Genomic DNA, 25,271 nt, shown 5'->3' with positions numbered 1-25,271 from the left:
ATATGTAAAAACACTACACTCATTATCATATTAGGAGATGGAACATGAAGTTCACGGGGATATTGGTAATGTAAAACCTTGCTTTTATGATTCTTGCATAGACTTAGGCCACCTCTGGCCGAGCAGATCTATGACTAAAAGCATTCCAGCTGTAAGCATCGTATCATTTCCCCATATTAAGAAACTCAGGACCACATTGTTTAGCGTATCGTACTTTAATACAGTAGAGTGTGATTTGAAGGCAGTTTGTTTATTTTCTGGTAGTCAAATGACCATATAAAAACTTCTTTGTTGGCTCGCAGTTTCATGGCTGTTTACAATGGGTGACTTACGCACCATTATATCTCCGTTTTTACTACTAATTTAGGTCTGGACTTCAGTTGTTTCTTCTAAGAATTTTGTTGTTACAGATATAGTTAAATTGTTGGATTTATTTTACAAAGTTAGTCAACAATGGTATGCAACAGTTTTAGTGATGTACAATCAATTGTGTATCAGAATCATTAGCACGCCAGACGAAGTGCTTCGCGGGATTTCTTCCGGCTTTACGTTCTGAGTTCGGATTCCGCAAAAGTCGACTTTCCTTTTAACATTTAAGGATCATTGAAATAAAATATCAGTTGATTTAATTGACTAGCCATCACCCCCAAATTTCAAACCTTGTGCCTATAGTATACAGGATTATTATTATTAATATTATTGGTTTCAAAGCGAAAGCGGAAGGACGTGTCTTCGGAAGCTGTGAGTTTTTGAGCAATTTTCATAGAAAATTTTGTTGTATCATTTCAAATTTTTCGATATTTCTGTAACCGAACTGACTGGGCTCTTGCTGAGCTAATCGGTCAGGGAAAACTTTTCATTTAAAAACCGTCAATTTCTATTTTTCACTTCAAAATTTTACAAAAATTTCTATGGAGAGGAGGACTGCAAATAAGAAATTTCGAAAATCAACTGTCTCCGCCCGGTCCTTGCATTAAAAAGCAAAGTAGAGAACGTGAAGAAACGTTCCGGCACGTGCAGCGCTAGTGAAGAAAGCGAAGGTTGTTCATCGGATCGCCTTTCGAACGAGCATTTTCATGCTCTCACTACCACTATTGCTACTACACTGGAGAGGGAGGAAGAGAGGTGTGAACATGTGTACCAACAGTGAAACCACCACCACCACCACCACCACCACTACCATCAACACAAGCAGCTATGACAACAGCAAGACCAAGTGCAACGGTTTCGTATCCGCGGCGAAACAAACAACAGAGGAAATCAATGTAACAATTGAGGACATAAAAATGTTAAGGAAGGAAGGAAACAATGTCTTCCTTAACACTCCACTAGAATTAATCAACGAAACCAACAGAAGAACAATTACCTACATGATATTCAACAAAAAGCACAACAAGATAGAATGGGTAACTCAACAGCAACTGGAGATTGCTTCAAGACCACATTGGAAAAAGAAAACAACAACAAAAATTAACATATGTGACCAAGAGGAAGCGATTTAGTACTGTGGAAGTTTGCTTTCCAGCCGTGCAGGAGGCAAAGCAGCATTCCACAGTGCGCCTAAAAACTGAAGAATTTCTGTTCGTGCCGGCATGCCTTGGTCGGCGCGTCACAAAGCTTAAGATAGAGCAAGTGCCACCCGAACTAAACATATGCTAGCTAGTGGCAACGGTTCTCATTGACATAGAGGACACTGCCACAATACAAAAAGTGCATAAATTGCACCATCAAAACTGGTCGGGTATAGGCATGCAACTACTCGTTCAAATTGAACAAGAAAGTATAAATGCCACACCCGACACTATAAATTTGCCAGACGTCGCTGTGGAGGGAAGACGACCAAAGTGTTACCTCTATGTTACCACTTGAAGGTCGATTGCCCCAAATACAAAGAGCGGAAGGATGCAGAACAAAAAGCACCAGTGTCAGTGGCATCTCCAGTGCAGCAGCAGCAGTAGCAACAACAGCAAGTGATGTAACAGAGGCAGAAAGCAAAAGCCCCCGCACCACCAGCAACACCACCAGCAACACCACCAGCAACAGCGACACCACCACCAACCATCGCTAGCTGGTATCGTGATTTATTCAATATTATATGTTTGTAATTTTCTCCTACCAATTCTTGAATTTCTATATCTTATATTTAATGATACATATTTTACTCTTTATAATAAGACCTCAATATATTGTTTTGCATCATTTTCATGCGAGCATTATTAGTGAATTCAGTCACTGTGTCATAATATATCTGTAATTATCGTCTTTCTCATAAAAATTTACATCATATATTCATCTATATATGTATATACATGAACATCCTCAGTCACATTTAATGACAAATATAGTTTCCCTTTTTTGTAAGACATATACATACCAACCACATGGTTCTGGGTTCAGTCCCACTGCGTAGCACCTTGAGCAGGTGTCTTCTACAACAGCCTCGGGCCGACCAAAGCCTTGTGAGTAGATTTGGTAGGCGGAAACTGAAAGAGGCCCGTCGTATACATATATACACACACACATACATACATACATACATACATACATACATACTACATACATACATACACACACACACACACACACACATATACACATATATATATGTATGTATGTATGTATGTATGTATGTATGTATGTATGTATGTATGTATGTATGTATATGTTTGTGTTTCTGTGTTTATCTCCGCAACATCGCTTGGCAACCGATGCTGGTGTGATTACGTCCCCGTTACCTAGCGGTTCGGCAAGAGAGACTGATAGAATAAGTACTAGGCTTACAAAGAATAAGTCCTGGGGTCGATCTGCTTGACTAAAGGCGGTGCTCCAGCATGGCCGCAGTCAAATGACTGAAACAAATAAAAGAATAAAAGAATAAAAGAAAATATATATATGAGAGAAAAGGTTGAGTTATCTTTCATCCTTTACTTTGCAGGGTTCCAAAGGTCGATTTCTAATAATGATTCTTCATACTTCTTTGATAGCTTACTGTTGTAAGAATTTTGCTAATATGAAAATGCTACAAGTATAATGTGTGTTATGAGAATTTATAGAATAAATATCCTATAGAAACTCAACAAACTGTTAAAGATGGATTAAATTCTTTTCAAATTTCTAACATCTCTTCTCTATCTTTAACAGTTTGTTGAGTTTCTATAGGATACTTGTTTTATAAATTCTCATAACACACTTTATACTTATATGTATGTATGTATGTATGTATGTATGTATGTATGTATGTATGTATGTATGTATGTATGTATGTGTGTGTGTGTGTGTGTGTGTGTGTGTGTGTGTGTGAGTGTGTGTGTGTATTATCTCCAAAGAGGAAGCTATAGTTAATTAGATCACTTGGAACCAAGTAGCCCGGTCTCTTCGACATAGCACATAAAGTCATAATTCCTGAAAAATCGAGGAAATTGATATTTATAGAACTTATCCTTAAATATTAAATATTAACAATCTACATTTGAAAATAAGAGCTTAATGAATTATACTGTCCAGGGAAACTTACTAACTCCTTTAAATGAATTGTTTAACCATGAATAAAAAGAAAGGAAGAAACCTGTACAATTCCAATGCCTGGTTTCAAGGCAGCTCATTGGCTTTTGTTCATAGTTTTAATAACACTATACCTTAATTCTTCTGGTTTGCAATGAATCCTTTATATATTAAATTTTCGTCTTACTTATTGATAAATCATGTACTTTTTGTTGTTTCTGACTTACCTGGATAGTCATAGATTTTTGTTGATTGAATCGGAATCATAACTGGTACTTACATTATGGTTTTTTTAGTGATGAAATGCAGTCAAACTCTATAGGAACGAACTATCTAGATACTGAAATATATTTAATCCAAGGCTGCACTCTTTCTGTACTTCTAAATGGTCAAATATGTTGTGCTAAGCTGAAAAGGAGTAGCGAGAGAAGATGAGAGCAAGAGAAAGAAAACGGAAGTGAAGGAATGACAGAAAGAGGAAGAGAGAGAGAGAGAGAGAGAGAGAGAGAAGGAGAGAGAAAGAGAGGAAAAGAAAGTGAGGGGTAGATTGAATAAAACCTACTCGCGGTATCTTTTACATTGATGGAGATTTTATTGGTGATGTCTTAAAATATTCATCACTTTTGTAGGATTATCAATGTTCGATCTCCACCTAACCATAACGTGCTATAATTAATTATTCTTAGTCCTCTTTCAGTTGAAGTTTGCTATTTTATCAAAACTAGAGTTAACTTGCTGCTGGTTAACCGAAGTGCTTAACTTGTGGTGTTATCCCTTTCCAGATTTGCTTCTGGATATTTTTAACACCGTTTATATATTGTTTTATCAAACGCATTGTTATTTTATCTGTTATTATATGTTTATCAGGAGAATTTCTGGAGGCAGAAGTGAATAAACTATTTTGTTTATAGATCCATTGATATTTCTGATATCAATTCTTTTGTTTATTCAACTTTATCTTGAATCCCGTTGTTGACTTCCGGAGTTCATCATGTGATACATTATAAATATATTTTATTTGTATTTCTTTCTACATATAATAAAGAAGCCTTTTCCTGTTTCTTGTTTCTAAAAAATGTGCGTGTGTGCGGGTGGGGGAAAATAAGAACCATTTCGACAATCCTATTATTTCTCGAGACTCGAAGTGAAAGGAAAGTTCTGAAGGCAATTGTTATGAAATTAGAATCCATGTTAAAAGTGTTAGCAGCGGACAGTCACGCTTCAATGAAGTCTTTAAGGACATTTCCAAGTCTTATGCTAAATGATTTGGTAAGTGGAGAATTGGATGAGTGGTTGGAGAATTGGATGAGTGGTTGGAGAATTGGATGAGTCATGCTTAATTAAAACTAAAGAAGATTACACTTGTCAACAAAAACATATAACTGAATATCTAATGCACACAAACTAAAACTCGATTGAAAATATCTTGATAAAGTTGCAGAGAAGAATAAAACTAATACAAAATCTTGAATAATCATGAACGACTATATTTCATTGGTTTCTACCAAAGATATATTACTGCAAATGATAAAATTATTTCCTTTTCAACACAGGTAGAATACCGTCACTTAAAGTCGTTACAGAACAGGAATAGACAATCGATTAAATCAAACTTCTTAGCCAAAAAACATATATAAAAACAACTGAAAGACTATAAAATGTGCGCTACTGATGATCAGGAGACGCATCACAAAGACTGGCTATATAACTCTTTATCCAAGAATATTTGCAGTTGGTGCTGTTTGAGGGATGCCTAGAGATGAATACCTAATGCTTCCAGCAATCACTGATACACTTATAAACCTTCTGAATAATAGAGGACTCGCATGTTGAAATACATATATGTGTGTGTATGTGTGTGCGCGCGTGTGTGTGTGTGTGTGTGCGTGCGTGTGCGTGCGTGTGGGTGCGCTACTGAGTAGCAACCTTTAAGTCCCCAGTGTAGTCAGAAAATATTTTAATCAATGAACAGAGCATTACAAGAAGCAGTGGAAGCAACATTTTCGGACATAGGCTTGCTCTTTTGTGATTTTATTTATTTTAGTGGTTTTATCCGAAGAGTAAGAGCCGAACCCATCATCCTTTTCAGGGTGTCCGAGATTGATGAGAGGAAGAAGGAAAGTTATACTCTGACAGGAGACGTGGCAAGGATACTAGCAACGGAATGGACTCTGCTAAAGGCAACAAGGGAACTAGTGACGATGATAAACTTCCTGCAACGAACACACCCTCTAACAGGATCCTCATACTGTTTTCGTGTATCCAATTTCACACACAAGACTGGTCAAACTGAGTATATAGTAGGATATTATTTACCCATGATATCATGCAGTCGAAAAGTGAACTTTAACCTCATTTCCATGACTTAAATTAATAAAATTCAATCATAATCTGATTCACATGTGAATTTAACTAAAACTTTACTTTGAGGCACCAAATACTCCGAATAACATTTTAGATAGCTGAAAATTGGAATACTCTACCAATAATGTAATGCTATTTATTGGAGAATATATTGCAAATCTATTGAATTGCTGTTCTCAGGGAGATTCTTTTTCGTTCACCTAACCAAGATTCTGCAAAGCAAATTCTGCTAATTAACGGAAATGATCATTATTTTCTTTGAAACTTATCAAGCAATAAGTATCCGGCTTCAAATTCAGGAAATATAAATGATTATTGAAAATCGACCATATCACGATGCTAAAATGCACACTCCTGAGAATATTATCAAGTAACAAGTAGCTCTAAGAATATAATCTAATTTTAGATATTTAGGAATTAATGTCAGTCGTTTTAGCGAATACTCCTCATGCATTATCGTAGGTCATTCTACATTCTTAATCTACGCTATATTGATAATACGCTATGTCGATAATATATTGATATATTATTGTTATAATAATATGACTCTTCATGAATCATATTACGCATATCAAATAGCATATATCTGATTTCAAGATTATTTCTCATAAGAATTAGTTGAGCATTAAGTCTTATTAATGATTTTTTTTTATTTATCTCTCCTAATAATTAGCTTTGGATTATTCTTCACCGTCTTTTAACATTTGTAATTTTATTTCTCGTTATTCAAGAAAGTGTTGCTATACTAAACATGCAGCCCATTTGTCACATATCCATTTCTGTTTTATTTCTCAATAAATGAAAATTTTAGACTAAAGCATTTTTTTCTGAAGGTAATATCACTGACTGAAAGTAATGAAACAAATCTGTGTCTATTCCTTTGAGGAATGGAATATTTAATACCATTTATATTCACCTAGCATTTAGACTGAATAATAGAAACAATCATTTCAACTCCAAGTGATACTCAGGTAAATATAATTAAAAAATTTATTGTTCTCCAGCAACTACAACAGATTTTAGATTTCAATTCGAAACTCAACGAAAAACGTATCTGAATAACTTGTGTTCACGTTTATCCATAACCTATCAAAGAACTGATCAATACTAATATAGTAACAAAAAGAAGAAAAGCTTACCTTTTCTACACTGTCCGAATTGAAGTGGCTTCTGTATACTTTAAAAACAAGTAAGTTCTTTAGACATCCTAAACAGTAAAATATTGGCGTTGAGTAAATAAGATATATCTCCATTCAACGAACTAGTACTTTTGTTCCAATAGAAATCACATTAGGTTGTAACAACCCAACAAATACTTACTTATACGTAATGAATTCGAAGTTCAAGTTGCCTCCCCCTTTCTTTCTCCTGCGTCCGATAAAACAAAGATCAGTTTCACACAAAGGTTAATTTAATTCATATATAAGATGTCATTGAAAATAATCTCGTGTCAACACGAGAAAGAATTCTCTTTAGATGCATAGAAAAATAAGTGGGTGTCCTTATCAAGGTTAAAATTTTAAAATTTGTATTTTAAGCTTCTTAGGTTAGGCTCAATTATTCAATCCTGCAAAAGCTGACGTTCATAAATTTATTCACCAGAGAAAGGTATTCATTCGGAATAATATATTCTAATGATGACATACATATCCTAATAAAGGTTGGATTCTTATATACTATGGCAACTTCTTCATGTTAGTATCTCTTAATTTGACAACGCATTGTTGTAGCAGACTATTGTGCGTGGTTCTTACTTGAATTTGACAGATTAAAGATTAACATAATACAAATCTCAGCACAGTAACTACAGAATATTCATACATGCGTACACACGTGAACTTGTGTGTTTGTGTGTGTGTATGTGTGTGTGAGTATGTGTATGTGTGTATGTGTGTGTGTTTGTGCTTATTCAGAATAATTCGTATCGTAGTGAAGTGAATGGGTGTCATAGAACTGGCAGCTATTCGAACTAATTTATTGTGATCAGTGTATAGAAATCTGCTAGATGATTAATGAAAGACTGATTCGAATTTTTTGTGAGAAGCCAGGTGGTCATAATACCAGTGTGAGTGTGTGTCCGTGAGTTTGAGATGTATTCTTTCGATTTCTCCATCTTCGTTTCTAAGAAATAAGTAATACAACACACTGTACGATGAGCAAAGAGACTCAATATTTTAACCGCTTAATTTATGAACAGATGCGCCATAATCACACTTGCCCGCTCTCTCTCGGTCACGTACACACACGCACACACATGCACACACACGCACTCATACAAGCAAGCATACATATGCAGGGTGTTCCAAAAATCTATTCGCAATCTAACAGCTGAAAAAATGAAATCATTTAGACTTAGCCATTAGAAATAATGAAGGAAGTACAGGGAAATTTTTTTCCGAAAGCGCTACTGGAAATTTGAGAACATAGTCTGATTGCAAAGACAATTTAGGAGGAAGCTTCACCTATGCGATTTATCATCACTCGAATTAAAGATAAGTTTGAAGCAGATGGACCTGTCCAGGATGATCACAAGAGACGTTGGGGAAGGCTTCGGACGAGCCCCTATATATATAGGGGCTACGAGCCCCAATATTAGAAACGTATTGCCAGAATTTGAGAAAATCTGTGCTATAAGCAAGTCGTTGCATAGAAATTTCAAAATCAAATATTCACTGTATTTCGAAACATTGTTATTGGAAATGTTCCATTCCGAGACCAGTCCATAACTCTCAATGAAAAGTGGAGTTTTGAGATTGGTACTTGGTATGAAGAACATACACACTTTCCATCATTAATTGTTTGGAGTGTGGAGGAAACATTTGAATTCACTAACTCAATTAACCACTACAATTGCACCTACCGCATATTACGGAAGATTTAGCAGGATTACAGCATGGTGCACCTTATCATCAAAATGATTAAATGGACAATTATTTTTTATGGTATTATGACTTATATACTAAACTTACTGCGACAATCTGTAAAGCCAAGCATCCAAGAGGATTTTGAAGATGTGGAGTTTTATTTCCAGCACTGCCATAGTAATGTAGGGCCCTACCTTGAGATTTGGTCCGAAAGGTAGATTGGACGAAGAGGTTCAGTAGAATAATCTCTGCTGTCAGCAGTTACTACACCACTAGACATTTTTATAGGTTAAATTTTACGGTACGAAATTACCAACTGTTGACGGGCTGAGGGCAGCCATAGGAAGAGAATGCACACAACACTAAACAGAATATTTCTTGATAGCTGAGATTCGATAGCTTCGCGTTATCAGCAGTGGCTGTACCAGAGAAGTCATCATCTGAAAACAGGTGTGCATGATAAAAAAATTCTGTTTCTTGATTCTAATTACATTTTGAAAATGAAATGTATTTCAATAGATACAGACTTTAATCATTCAATATGTGTATGCAATTTTGTGAACACCCTGTTCATAGACATATACATGTGTCATTCTATGTATGTATTATTCAATTCTTTAAAATATAAAGATATACAGCAAGCTGACAAACCGAATTCATTTTTTGAAAGCAGAGCGCAATAAACAGTCAACACAACCTTTGGTATTATGGTGTATATTTTTGTTTGTGTAAAATTTTGTATTAATATACTGCTTTACTTTCTCAATATCAAATCCCTACCAAATTCCTTCTCAATACAAGCTCTGAAAGGAAAATATATTTTGGTATCAATATGATTTCTAAGGATTCTCTCGGTGCAAACTTTTACCACAACTCAAAGACGGATCCTCTACACAATCGAACGAGTACGCAGAAATAGCAGTCAAATGTCTTTAAAAAGACAGGCACTACCGGAGATATTCACGACTGTAATTCCTTTGCCCATTGAGGATTGATCTTGGACTAAACAGCTTCCTTCAAATTGATATTTTTCCATAAATATACACATTTAAAGCAACGATTGACTTTATTAGTAATATTTTACATTTAAAATTTTCAAAATTTCACATACATTTTCTAATACTTCGACTATATTTAGTGTGGAACTCTTTGTTGGAGAATATTTACGGCCCAACTTAAGCAAATCTTATACATTTTGAAAGCGAACGTATATATATATATTAATTTAGAGGTAGTAGGCCCCTACAGCTCACCATATAAAAATGATTTTTATTTTTATTTTAAATACCTACTGTTTTATTACTTGGCAACACGTGTTTCATGAGGTACATCCTCGGGTTCCTAAACCACTATGTTAATAATATGTTAATAATATATAAAAAAAATATAAAAAATGTGAATATTCTTTTATATTTTTATATTTTTTTATATTTTTATATTTATATATTTTATATATTTTTTTATATATTATTAATATAGTTTTAGTAAATTTTCGCATAATTTTTTTAGCTGCTTTATTCCTTACTTTATTTGTGTAACTTATTTTTGTAACTTTTTATCTTTATTTGAATTTTTATCTGAATTATGGCTTGTACAGTAGAGTCCAGTGAAACTAATTTAAACATACCTATTTATAAAATTAAAATATAGTTTATTGTACTGAACGTTGATAAAGTGATATAAGGGCCTGATGATTGGGGTTACATTTTAAGAAGGGTTCCAGGAAAACACGGAGTGGTTCAGGAACCCGAGGTTGTACCTCATGAAACACGTGTTGCCAAGTAATAAAACAGTAGGTATTTAAAATAAAAATAAAAATTCTTTTTATATGGAGAGATGTAGGGGCCTACTACCTCTAAATTAAAATATATTTCTTCATTGAGAATAATTTGAAGCTCTATTATGCCGGAATTTTTATTCCCTAAAAAATAATATTTATATATATATATATATAAATATATATATATATATATATTTGTGTGTGTGTGTGTGTGTTTGTGTGTGTGTATGTATGTATGTATGTATGTATGTATGTATGTATGTATGTATGTATCTATCTATCTATCTATCTATCTATCTATCTATCTATCTACCTGTCTATCTATCTATATCTCTCTCTATCTATCTATCTATATATATATATATATATATATATATAGGTGATATTAGTTTTGTGAGAACTAATTTTATGTCCGTCCTCGATAATGTGTTGCTGTTGAACTATGAACAAGCAATACTTCAATTATTAAATAAGATTCTGCAACTGAATCTCTGTAAAGTGCCAATTTGGCATTTAAATGGATGTGTCAATCTGCAATTTTGCTTTTCACACGAAAGCCTTTTGGCTGAGTCTTCCGGGAAACAAAAATTTTGGTCTAAATGAAAACTAGTTAAGACATCTGGTGGAAAGGAACTCCCGAATGCAGTTTGACAAGTAGCACACTCTGCAATATCTCCTATGACTACTTCTCATAATTTGTGTGGTGTCGGAAAAGTGAAAAGGTTGAATAAACGGTCTCCATATATTAGAAACTGCAACGCCTAAAAAGATTTGCATAATGATGTTACTCTGTAAAAAATATGGATATTTTTGCATAGCACCATTACTTTTGACCGGAAATGGATTTTCTTTCGTAATAATAAATCGTCTGGCAATGGTTAGATGCAGATAAATCTCTAAAATAATTTCCAAGAAACCATTGCACAACCCCCACGAGGTGACTTGCAATAGGCATACCCATTATAAACTCTGTTTCTTCGCAATGAAAAATATTAAAACGAAAAGATGAAGTCGCTTCTAAAATCACTATTCGGATATTAACAGACCCAGCAATGAATTTTGTTTTGCACTAATATTATTCATTGGACATCACCACAAATGATTATCACCGTTTGAAACATGTAGAACTGTGTATATGTATATATAAGATTTGCAAATCAAGGAGCCTTACTCGAAGCTTTGGGGGAAGACCATAATTTAACAAGCAACGAATGTATTTTTAAAATAACAATATCTCATATATGACGTTGATAAAAAATTGAATATACTGGAACATATTTTAACAATTATACAGACACAAGCATATACTGACTCAAACTCATACATACATACATACACACACACACACACACATATATATATATATATATATATACATATGCATGCACGCATATACATATACATACACACACATACAAATACACACGCACTCAAACATACACACACACGCACACAAATCTACATTATGTACTTTTCTTAATTCTATTGACAGCTGTGGGCTTTTGAAGTTCAAGCTATTGCAGTACCTGGTTTTCGCTTTGGATGGAGTGGACGGTATGCATTTTACTACACAATGGCGTCCAGTATGGACATTTGTGTAACTCTTGATGCCAAAGTTAGGCACTCGCCCTTCCAGAATTTTCCACAACTAAAATATTACATAACTTTCGTATATTCGCTCCTGGGGGTAAAGTCATAGTATTTTCAGCCTCTTCCTGTAGTTTATCTGCTGCACTGTGACAATCATTTTAGTATAATAGTGTTGGATTGCTCCAAGTTCCTCTGATGGTATGAGACTATGCTGTTACCACAACTTAAAGCAGTAGTCCAAAATCGATATGACTTCTTGGTCTCCTTTCCTGAAGGATTTTAGTATCTATGCTGCTAATTGTCTACACTTAGTTGCTATTTTTGTAATGAGCACTTGAAACGATGCATCATTACACATACTGATCCTGAAACCTCTCACTGACTGTGACTCCATGAATGCAGTACTTTCCCTTCCTATATATGCAGGCTGTGGTGCAGTTGTGGGCTGAGAACGAAATGCTTGAACTTTTCCGGCATTAAATTGCATTTCGTTTTGTTCAGCCTACTACGTTGCATTTATGCTCTGCTGCAAGCTTGCAACAACGTCAGGATTATTTATTGCATGTGGTAATTTTGTATCGTCGGCCGGTGTAGCTAGTGACAGTGGTTGTCTGAGTGACAATAATGGCCCCAAGGCAGTTCTATGGGGGACCCACTTAGAACTTAGAAAGGGGACCATTGGCTACAACTGCTTGACTTCTATCACATAAAAAGTCATATAATCGCTCTCCTCGTTTACCAGTTCTACCAAGATCTCGCAGCTTGTGACATATCATGCCATAATCTACTTGCGAAAGGCCTTTGCAAAGTCAAGATATACCACATCGATATTTGAAAGGTCGAGTAGCTGTTTCAAGACCAAATCATAGTGCCGTAAGAGCTATGAGAAGCAACCACCTTCCGAATGGAAATAATTTCCAACTGGCGATTCGTCCCATATCTTTGCTGATATATGGTGTCAGAGAGATGGACCTGTAGTTATTAGTCTCTGATGTGCTCCTGGTTTTATGGAAGAGTATCTGAAGTGGTTTCGCTAAAGCCTGCTTACATGACTTCAAGAGAATAGCTGGGAAACCATTGGGGTCAGTTGCAAAGTTTATGCTCATTTCATCTGTGACTAGTGATACATTTCTCTCTTCAATGTCAATGTAATCGATTGTTGCCGCCTTCCTCTCCAGAGCTGTAATGTGAAAGAATTCAGCCTGATTATTTACTTGCATGTGTCTCAATGGGAAGGTGAAGATACTTTTAAATTCTGTTCTGTGCACATCAATTATCCTTTTGAGGTCCGCGTCCAGTGAGCCATTTCTTTGGAACAGTGGCCCTATTTGTACTGTACTTTGGTTGATTACTTTGCAAATCTATGCATAGCTTTAGGGTTCTATTTTTATGCTTTCTACAGACACTTTCTCAACACTTTCTTTTTCATGGGAGAGTTATAAATTAGACTTTCCGCCATCCTTCTCATGCACACTCAACGGATTTGAAACCTTTGCTCTGCGTCTTATCAGAATTTTCCTGATTGGGGGATCTTATGTACGTTTATGCTGGCTTGCACTGTAGACATAAACTGATTGAATTTTAAGTCGTTGTCTTGCATAGACAGATTGTTGGGCCAGTTTATTTGTGGATCTCTGCAGATTGATTTCCAGTTTTCTTTATGGAAATTCAGTTTGGATATACACATACATTACATACACACACACACACACACACACACGCGCGCGCGCGCACGCACACACATACACACATTCCCATACATACACGCACATACAAAACTACCTGACAACCTAAAATACTAGGTGCTGCCTGCTTAGAAGTCTTAGAAAATTAAATCCCTTCGAAGAAAGAAATGAAAATGAGTTGTACTCTTCATTGGGAAAGGAATGAAAGAAACCACAGCTGTCAAGTACATGTCCTGTAATTTTGAAAGCGATCACGTAACGTCTTAAATGGATGATATTAACTATAAATAATGTTTCTCGAGTACACAGTTAACAGCCCAAATGATTTAAAAAAGAAAACTGGTCGTTCTCACTAGTTGGACCAGTTTTCTTTTCTCATCAGCTGCAGTTTAAAGGATCTGGAGGCACTGACAACTAGCTTCGATAAACTTTACCATCTGAGAACTACTCTATAGCGTTCTCTTTTACCGCATTTCTGCTTTACGCATTGTGCATAGTTTTGACGTGTAATCAATGGAGACAGTTTCATAGCCATATGTTGCGTCTTATGGTTATGAAACTACCCTAGATCATTTCGCTAATGAATTGTACTGTTATTTGGTGAGCATGTCTTATTTTATTTAATTGAAAGCGTTATTGCCTTTCAGACTAAGATTCCTGCTAAGAATAGTTCGCTTTACGCATTCTATGCAATTCAAGCCTTTGATATTTCTGTTCTAGTATTTCTTGTCGTTGGCAGTGCTCTCCGCGCATTTTGTTTTCTTCAAGGCTTTATTGTCTTTGTTCTAGGTTATGTAGTTTGTTGCCATTAGATAACATCAGGATGAGAGAGTTATATGTTTTTTTTCTTCTCAAATCATCATTTGACAAGCTGCGACATTGATCAGAAATACTGGGAATAATTCTACGGTGATTTGCGAATAGATGATAGTTACAATGTTCAAATTATTAATCATGTGATTAGTCATGGGGGAAAGACAAGTGGCATTTGTAACATTGAAAGAGAAAATGTTTAGGATTTTAAAAAATGCATTAAGATTGAAATTATGAAAATGTAAATTTCCATATAATAACAGAAATATTTCAAAATGTTAACTATTTCAATAAATAAATATATAGAGGCGATTGCAGAGGCACAATCATATGCCGCAGAAATATATACACACGATATGTGATTGTTTACGATCACACACACACACACACACACACACACACACCACACACACACACACACACACACACACACACACACATTTTGATGCAAATAAGTGTCTCATTATAGGAGCCGTGATTATGATAAGCGACTTCCGTTGTGTATGATGTCTATCGGTTCTTTGGAGTGAACGACCGACAAACATGTCTTCTGTTCGGTTAGAAATAGTAAAGCTTGTTGTTATTGTCTGTGTGAGTTTGTAAGATAGTATACATTAGTTTTGTTTTACTGTTACGAATAAATTGATAATCTTACATATAGCAAAACCAAAATGAAATAATTTGCGACTGAAAACTTTCTCGTTTGGGTTCACTATCATTTTGTCCGTGTGTGTCCGGAACAAAGATTAATGATTTGTATAATTAGAGAGAGAGAGAGGGGGGGGAGAGAGACAGAGAGAGAGAGAGTAAGAGAGAGCGAAAGAGAGAGAGAGAGAGAGAAAACAGAAAGGAAAAATAATTGTTTCTAATTTAGGCACATGGCTAGCAATTTTAAGAAGAAGGGTTTAGTCGATTATATCACCTCCAGTACTAGTAGAATAACAAAAGCAACAATATTCTGTATTAAAGAATTTCTTTAGTTATTTTTATAGCAAAGCATTACAGCTTATAAAATTTGTACAAATTTCATAAAATGCTTCACTTTATAAAATGTCTATGGAGGATGTTCGTATTTTAGGAGACAAGAAATATCTTTTATTTGATTATGGAGATGTCTTTGTTTGGTTTTAGGATTAGCTTGTCCTCGTTATAGAAAAATAATAGATTACAATTTACTTAGATTTTTCATTCATCTCATTACTCATGCCAACGGTACAGAAACTGAGACTTATAAGTCTCAACTCCTCAAATAAAACTGTTCCAACTCCTACAATACAGAGCCATCTCAAACGCTCTTGATATCTTCCCTATCCCACTGACAAACTCTCCAGACCATTACTGTTCCTGCGCCTATCGGGTCGTCCAACTAACCAACACATATACTACACAATGTCCCCTACTACAGTCTCCATAGCAATTTAAATTAGACGACTTATTGGAGCTCCACCAGTTTTATACTAACTATTCCTGAAATCAAACGTTTCATTCTTGACTCATCAGAAACAGTTAACGGCGGCTGAAACCACATATCTACTGGCAATATACTGTTTGTCACTTAGGTGATAGTCTCCCATCAGTAGAAAATCATCTAAAAGTAATTTAGTGAACGCAATATTGTTATTCCTGACATCAGTAACATTTTTGTTTATATCTAATTAGGAAACTTTTCCGTCAAAACTTTCGGTCTATGAGGCTAATTAGTCTCTAAATTCTTGAATCGGGAACTTCCTATCAGATCGTACAACTGTAGTATGTGCCAGCAGGGTATTGTCTCTCTTCAACACTCTTCAACAGCTCTGTCACAACACTCTTCTTACTATATTTTCTTTCTACTCGTCGTTACGCCCGACATCACCGACTCTTACGCCTTGGTCGACTCTTCAGTATCTTCTAACCCTCCCATGTACATCTTGCACTGATTCTATGGACAGAGACCATGAAAACGTCGTCTAGTACTGTCATATCAATACGAAAAAAATGCATGCACACAAACAAGTTCCGTTCATAGAAGGAAAACACAATCTCACCTCATTCCCTTAAGGCTAAATGGCACGCAACTAGAACCCTTGAAAGCACTCCAAATTGTAGGTCTTTCTATCACTGAGAATTTCCTCTGGCGAAAACATCCTCAACTGTATTCAAGACTAACCCTTCAGGACAAGAAAACAATTCTGCACACAATTTCTGACACCGCAAAGCTCAAATTAAATTTTCAATGGAATGTTTTCTCTACATCTAGGACGGTGCTGCGTCTCTCAGAGATATTCTGAATTACAATTAGACAACAGCCATTCGACTAATTGGCATACAAACTATCACAGATACACTCTGACCTCTGACCCACTGGCATAATTCGTTTTCTCTGCCTTTTCTGCCGCTTCTACAATGATCCCTGTTCCTTGGCGTTGACAGGTCTTGTACCACTTACAGTCATGTACTCTCGATCCACTTCCATTTTTATATTCAAGTTTTCAAGCCAGGAACTAGCCACTACATTCAGTCCTTCCTCTAGAATCTCCACCCTGCTTAAAGCACAACATTAATGACATCAATCTCACCATTGTCGGAAGGCCTGCGAAGGGTATTGACACGTTTTTCCTCTGGTCATAACAAGTGAAAGCAGAAAATTTTCAACATATGCTGGATCTTCAGTTTATCATTGATATTATGTCTCATTCTGGATAATACTGACCGATACAAAATAAATTATTTGGAATTCGTTTTATGTGTGATGTCATTGATTTTTCATTTTCCGTGTCTCTCAGCAATCTTTGTTATTTCCTCATTCTGTCGATATCAGTTATCAAGAGATACAGATATTTCGATTTAGAATTTTTATATTCTTATCTCATATGGAACAACCGCTGGATTTCATAAGAAGAGATCACATCGCAATGCAGATCAATTTCGAGATAGATAATCTATGTGAAAGATAATATTTGTGAAAGAACAGACAGTCTATTTCAAAGTAATTTAAAATATGTAACGATTTATGCAAAACAGGACCGCGTTATCTAGAAATAGAAGTGCAAGACATTTTTAATAAAAAAAAAATATTCGTCAGAAATGGAGACAGCTTCATAGTTTACAGTTAAATATATGGTTACCTACCGAAATAGGAAATGAGCTATACAGGAATAAAATACAATCGTGTCGTGATAGACGCTAATGCGAAAATAACTGATAGGAGTATATAAGATCTCTCTCAGGGTCTGAATATTTAACATTGCATGATTTTGCACTGATCATATCAATAGCTGCAATATACCAGTTGAATTATTGCAGTACAAGCCAACAAAAGCTATAATAGGGTTGTCATTCTACTGAGATATATTTAGCAAACTTCGTGAAAACGTGTTTGCTTATATCAACACCACATACATACAAACATACATATATATTTATATATACATATATATATACATACATATACATACACACACGCATATATATATATATATGCATACATACACCCACGCACACACACACACACACACACATACACACACACACACACAAATATCTAAACACAAATGTTTCAACATAATAGATCAGCATAAAAGCAGAGATAGACACATAGAAACTATTAAACAATCACTATCATCGAATTTCGGATGCCTAGCATCGTAAAACAAGCATCAGAATTCATGGAAATTCAACAGAATGTTGCAGCTTACTACCATCTCTGCTTGTCCAACATTTGTATCTCGACTAGGTTACACCATTAAGAATTCACAATAAAACTACTGGTGCAGAATGTACAAGGTGGGGGGTCACCAGGAACATAAATCTCTCAGTTGCATTTGTCGTACCAGAATGTACGGTATGCCGACTGAGATGCTGGCCTCCACTGGACAACTAGTCATTTCAACAATCAAAAATACAATATATACATAAAATTTAATTGGAGGACGTGTTAACCTCGTGAAAGAATGGTTACATCCAAGGAAATACTGGTTCAATACCTAGTACTGTTGAGGGAATGAAATTCCTTTAAAACAATAGGTATATATTAAGCATATAGTTTATATCCAGTTAAAAGAAGAAAAGAAAATGGAGGTAAGGAAGTTAACAATTATTTATTGTTAACAAATTGGTCATCTTTGATTCTCACAGCCGTTTCAATTAATACTCAATAATTTAATTACATATTTGTACGTTAAACTTGCATTTGTTAAATCCATTTTCTTTTTTCTTTGAACTATATATATATATATATGTGTGTGTATGTGTGTGTGTGTGTGTGTGTGTCTGTGTGTGGAGGCGCTTGGCTTTGTGGTTAGGGTGTCAGCATCATAATCATAAGATTGTGGTCTCGATTCCTGGCCCGGGCGACGCGTTGTGTTCTTGGGCAAGACACTACCTTTCACGTTGATCCAGTCCACTCAGCTGGCAAAAATTAGTAACGTTGCGATGGACTGGGGTCTCGTCCAGCTGCAGAACACACACGCCATTGAAACCGGGAAACCGGGCCCATGAGCCTGGCTAGGCTTTAAAAGGGCGCATTTATTTATATTATCATATGTATATATATATATATATATATATATATATATATATATATATATATATAGTAAAAAGTGAAAAAACTACAGAAGGCTTGTTTTAAAAGGTTAAAAATTATATATTTGAGTTAATATGTCTGAAGAATGTTATAAATTTTTTTCATACAATGATATAGTATAGAAGAAATAACCGGTTTCGCGTACAGCTTTTCAAATTTCTTAAGTCGTTATGTTTACATTGAGCGGAGATCAGGTAATAAGTGATTTCTTCCGGTGTAAGGGAGATAATCGCTTAAAATTATTTGCCTTTCTTTTGGACTAAGTTTCTCTGTATAAGTATGTTGGAATGGTTAAGTTTGGGCCTGTATTTTTCAATGAAGAATGTTTCCTTGTTTAGTCTAATTTGTGTTGGTGTTCCGATGGCACATTGGTAGAATGGAAAGATTAGAAATTGTAGTAGTAGTTGTTTTGCGCATTTCTCAATGTGCTCACTAAAGGGTATCATTCTGTATTCTGGGAATGCAATCTGTTGTCGATGCAGTGTGCATCTACGTCTGAGTGATAGTCCCGTGGACCCCACATAGTCTTGGTGGCAGCCCGAGCATTTTATGACATAAATTATGTTTTCAGAGGCACAAGTAAAATTAGATTTGATCTTGAATTTCTGTCCCTCTTTGAAGAGGAATTCTGATCCTTCTAGCAGGTTTGTACATGTTGCACACTTCGGTCTACCACATTTTTTTTACTTTTGCATCCGTAATTTCAGAAAACAATTTTGCCTTTGTGAGAATCTTTTTAAGTGATTTAGGTTGTTTGTAGCTTTTAATGATTTGGTGTATGTTTAGAATTTCCTTTAATTTGGGGTCCTTATGAAGTATTGGTAAATTCTGGGTGATGATGGTGAAGGCTTCTTTGTTTCTGGGGTTTTATGTGGATATGTAAGGTAGTATTTTCGGGCAGGTGTGTTGTTGTGTTGAACTTTTCTTAAAGTTTCTATGTTGATTTCTGTTGCACGTCTGATCCCATCCTCTATGAGTTGAGCTGGGTAATGTCTGTCAATTAGGGTGTTTTTGAGTTCTTGCAGTCTAAAGTTCCTGGTATTTTGTTCTGACACTATTGTGCATATCCTTCTTGCAAGGTTGAAGGGGATGTTTGTTTTAGTGTGTCTTGGGTGGCATGAATTAAAAAGAAGGTATTGTTTGGCGTCTGTGGCTTTGTGAAAAATGCCTGTTTCTATTTTAAGGTTAATTTTTTAAATTTGTATATCCAAGGATGGGAGCTCCTTTTGGTTGTATCCCATTGTGAACTGTATATTTGGGTTTATGCTGTTCAATAGGTTTTTAAATTTTAGAAGTTTATCTGTGTTTTCATTCCAGAGTATAAAACAATCGTCCAGGAATCGTTTCCAATTCTCTTTTATGTATTGAGAGAGGGGGTTTCCAAAGATTGATAAAGATTCCTGGTAAATGATTATTTCCAGGTAGCCCATTGTTAGGTTCGCAATGACTGGTGCTGTCCTTGTACCCATAGCAATTCCGGATTTTTTACGGTAAAATGTATTGTCAAACATGAATAATTTTAAGCGATTATCTCCCTTACACCGGAAGAAATCACTTACTACCTGATCTCCGCTCAATGTAAACATAACGACTTAAGAATTTTGAAAAGCTGTACGCGAAACCGGTTATTTCTTCTAAACTATATCATTGTATGAAAAAAATTTATAACATTCTTCAGACATATTGACTCAGATATATATATATATTAACCTTTTAAAACAAGCCTTCTGTAGTTTTTTCACTTTTTACTATTTTCTATATATTCAACCACGTGCTTTCACAAACCAACATTCTCATCTATATATGTATATATATATATATATATATATATATATATATATATATATATAATATATATATATATATATATTATATATATATATATATATAATATATATATATTTATATATATATACGTCCAGACCACCAGCCCTCTTTCACACGCACATACATACTCTCTTATACACACACGCACCTTTGTGTTGGTGGTCATCTTTACCTTGTTATCTCCCCTACTTTCCTCCTCGTGTTTGACCCTTCTGTCCGGCACTAGTCGCCATGATAGATCGTTAGCCACTACACACACCTTTTCTTTTCTCTCTCCTTGTTTCACTCCTTGTTTTTTCTGTGTCCCTTTTTGTAGAAGAGCGTAGGCTCGAAACGTAAAAGACATTTTCTATTCCTGAGCGTTATACTAATAAATCTGTTTGTTTTGTACACCACCTGTTTTCGTCTTTTGTTTTTTTCGTAAACTCTCCCTATATATATCACACGCTCACGTGGTCGCACTTGTTGATCCTATCTTTTCTCACCACTACGAACTTCTCCACTGGACTCTTTACCTACTCTACCATTTACGGATTCATTTGGATACTTACCCACCGGCTGCACCTCTCCTACACACGAATCACAGTGGACTCTACTCTTGATGAGAAATCCTTGCAATACACCACGACGTCTAAAAACCTTTGAACTTTACGTAAAGCTGCTGCTATTATTGTCATTACTTTATTTTTATATTTTCTAAACTTTCCTGTATTCTTTGGTCTTTCCTTCTGTCGTCTCTTCCTTCTCTGGATGTCCTTACTCTGTTTTCTCTAGTTTGCACCCGTTATTTTGCCCCCCTCTCCCTCTGTTTCCTTTCTTTTTTCTCCTCATCTCCCCCCTTTCTCCTCACTTTCTATTTATTCCATCTTCATCGCTTTTATTTTCTCCTTGCATATATTTTCTTCTCCTCACGCCGTTTTCTTCTTATTATTCTTTTATTTATTTATTTATTTATTATTATTATTTATTTATTTTTTTATATATTTATTTATTTATTTTATTTTATTTTATTTTTTAATTTAATTTAATTTAATTCATTTTTTCTTAAATTTTAATTTGATTTAATTTAATTTATTTTTATTTATTTTTTAACTTTTTTTTATTTATTTTTAAAAATTTTAATTTAATTTAATTTTATAAAAATTTTTTTTTCAAGCGCTTATGCTTCTTTCTCTCACACCTTTTGTATGTTTCCTTTCCACGTTTAATTCCCTCCCCGCTTGATTTTTTTCCTCTCCTTGTTATACCACCATGCCGGACTATAAATCCTACCTCCTCACTCTCCACCATTGCCTAAAACAAAACCTCTGTTTACTTCCTTCCCACTGCTTTCAACCGTCCATTAACCTCTCTTTACTCATTAAAAAAAAACGCTTCTCTAGCCAGGTTTCATTTCTCAGTCGCTGCTTACATCACTGCCTCATCCCTAAAGGTTTCCGCTTCCATTTCTACCCCACTCTCCACTCTGCTTCATCCATTCTACCCATATGAGTATGGGTAGACGCCCCAGTGGACCCATATGCCTCATCCCTAAAGGTTTCCGCTTCCATTTCTACCCCACTCTCCACTCTGCTTCATCCATTCTACCCATATGAGTATGGTAGACGCCCCAGTGGACGCCTGCTCCTGGCCAGTTCCAAGCAGTGGATCTTTTTGTGGGCACCTCTCAGCGCGCTTTGGAGCGGTTCAACTTCTCCAGGCGCTCCCGTCACCTCAACATCTCCCCAGCCGAACTCTCGGCTTTTCGTTCCCTCCGACGGCGCACTGACATCGTTATTAAACCGGCCGACAAGGGTGGAGTTGTGGTGGTATGGCGCGCGGACTTCTACAGGGCCGAAGCTCTCCGCCAACTCCATGACACCTCCTTCTACGGCCCTCTGTCCTCTGACCCCACGCTTAGCTACCAACAGACAGTCTCCTCTACCATCCACGACCTCATCTCGTCCTTCCGTCTCCCCCACACCGCTTCCAACCTCATTGACCGAAACCCCCGCACCTCCACCATTTACTTCCTCCCCAAAATCCACAAACCCAACAACCCTGGCCGCCCCATCGTCTCCGACTGTAACTGCCCCACCGAGCTTAACTCCAAATATCTCGACCGTGTTCTTGCCCCCCTAGTGGCTCCTCTTCCTTCTCACATCCATGACACCAACCATGCTCTTCGTCTTTTCAACTCTTTCTCCTTCCCTCCTGGCTCCTCCAAACTTCTCTTTACAATGGACATCCAGAGCCTCTACACTGTGATTCCTCACCACGAGGGGCTGCGTGCACTTAAACACTTCCTGGACCTCCGACCCAATCCCCAACCCGACACCTCCATACTCGTTCGTCTGGCCGAACTTGTCCTCTCACTCAACTGCTTCCCGTTCGCGGGCGAGTTCTACCAGCATTTCTCGGGAGTGGCCATGGGAACGAGAATGGGCCCCAACTATGTGAACCTGTTCGTTGGCTATGTTGAGGCCCAAATATTCTCTAGTTTCACTGGTACCACTCCCGAACTATATAACCGTTATATTGACGACTGTATCGGTGCCACCTCACTCTCCCGCGAACATCTAGACTCCTTTCTCTCTTTCGTCAAATCTTTCCATCCTGCCCTCCACTGCTCCTGCACTATCTCTGACAACTCTGTCTGCTTTTTGACATTTCGGTCAGCATTCATCACTCCACTCTTACCACCTCCATCCACTACAAACACACAGACTCACACTCATACCTAAACTTCTCCTCCTCCCACCCCAAACACACCAAGATTTCCATCCCCTTTTCCCAATTCCCCCGTCTACCCAGGCTCTGTAGTGACGACCATGACTTCGAGACTCAGTCTCAACTCATGACTGGGCACTTCATCCTACGTGGATATCCTCTCACCACTATCCACACCGCCCTTGCCAGAGCACGTTCCGTGGACCGTGCATCTGCTCTCTCGCCGCGAACCCGCCCTGCAGTTTGCCGCCTCCCTTTTCCCCTCACCTACCACCCCACCACCCTACCTCTCCAACACACCATTCTCCGTGCTTTCCGGCATCTCCAGTCCGACCCGTCCACTTCACACATCTTCCCTAACCGGCCCCTCCCCTCCTTCAAACGAGCCCACAACCTACGAGACCTCTTGGTTCACAGCTTCTTCCCCAACCCTACCTCCCAACCTGGCTCGTTCCCCTGCTCCAACCCACGCTGCCGCACTTGCCCTTACCTCTCCAACATCACCCTCCTCACCGGCACCCATCATCGACCCTATCGCATCATTGACTCTTCACCTGCACCTCCAGCAATATCATCTATTGCATCTTCTGCTCTCTCTGCCATTCCCTGTACATCGGACAAACGGGACGCCGCTTGGCTGACCGGTTCGCGGAAGACCTCCGAGACATCCGCCTTGGCAATGACATCCCAGTCTCACATCATTTCCGTTCCACCGGTCACTCCTTGCAACACCTGTCTGTGTTCGGATCGTCCTTGCACAGAGGCCATCCGGACTCCCGTTTGCGCCGTGAGCAGGGATTAAACTTCTCTCTTCGCTCATTTACGTCATTTGGGCTCAACTCTCCTCCCCTCTTCATCTAACCTCCTCCCCGACTCCTACTTCTCTTCACTCCTACGTCTTTTCACCCCTACTCTCTTTCCCTCTTCTCCCTTACTCTCTTTCTCTCTTCTCTCTTTTTCTCTGCTCCCTCCCTCCCTCTCCTCCTCTCCCCCTCCCTCCTCCTTCTTCCCACTCAACTCTCCTCTCTTGCCCCGACTCCTACTTCTCTTCACTCCTACTTCTCTTCACTCCTACTTCTCTTCACTGCTACTTCCCTTCACCCCTACTCTCTTTCCCTCTTCTCTCTTACTCTCTTTCTCTCTTCTCTCCTACTCTCTTTCTCTCTTTCTCTCCCCTCCTTCCCTCTTCCTTCTTACTCTCTTCCTCTCTTCTCTCTTTCTCTCTTCTATCTTACTCTCTTTATCTCTCCTCTCTTATTCTCTTTCTGTCTTTCTCTCTTCTCTCTTACTCTCCTCTTCTCTCTCCTCACATACCCACCGTCCCCTCCCCCATAAACCCACCCACCCCTACTCCACCTTCCGTATCCTCCCCACCCCTATTCTATCCCACCCCTCCCCCACATACCCCACCTCTACCCCACCCTCTGCCTACCCACACACTCCAACTCTACCTCAAACCCCAGCCGAACCCACACCCCACCCGTGCTTTCTCCACTCTCGCCTCCCCCACCTCCCAACAACATTACACCACACTACACCATACAACATTACACATCACATCACAACACACCACC

General features: G+C 37.2%; 1 protein-coding gene and 1 long non-coding RNA gene across 2 annotated transcripts in view; one reads left to right on the top strand and one right to left on the bottom strand.

The window, feature by feature from the left end:
* LOC115210475 (arg8-vasotocin receptor-like) overlaps nt 1–25,271 on the top strand; it is a 217,912-nt gene that overhangs the window by 90,000 nt on the left and 102,641 nt on the right. The gene's annotated exons all lie outside the window — the stretch shown is intronic.
* On the bottom strand, nt 21,495–23,439 carry LOC118762995. Its single transcript, XR_004998749.1, has 3 exons — nt 23,269–23,439; nt 21,612–21,619; nt 21,495–21,506 (listed from the first exon to the last, which is right to left on the bottom strand). It is a non-coding gene; the product is annotated as an uncharacterized LOC118762995 (long non-coding RNA).

Source organism: Octopus sinensis, linkage group LG4 (genome assembly GCF_006345805.1).
Source record: "Octopus sinensis linkage group LG4, ASM634580v1, whole genome shotgun sequence".
Classification (NCBI taxonomy): Eukaryota; Metazoa; Mollusca; class Cephalopoda; order Octopoda; family Octopodidae; genus Octopus; species Octopus sinensis.
The sequence above is the reverse complement of the archived record's forward strand: the minus strand, read 5'-3'. Positions and strand labels throughout refer to the sequence as shown.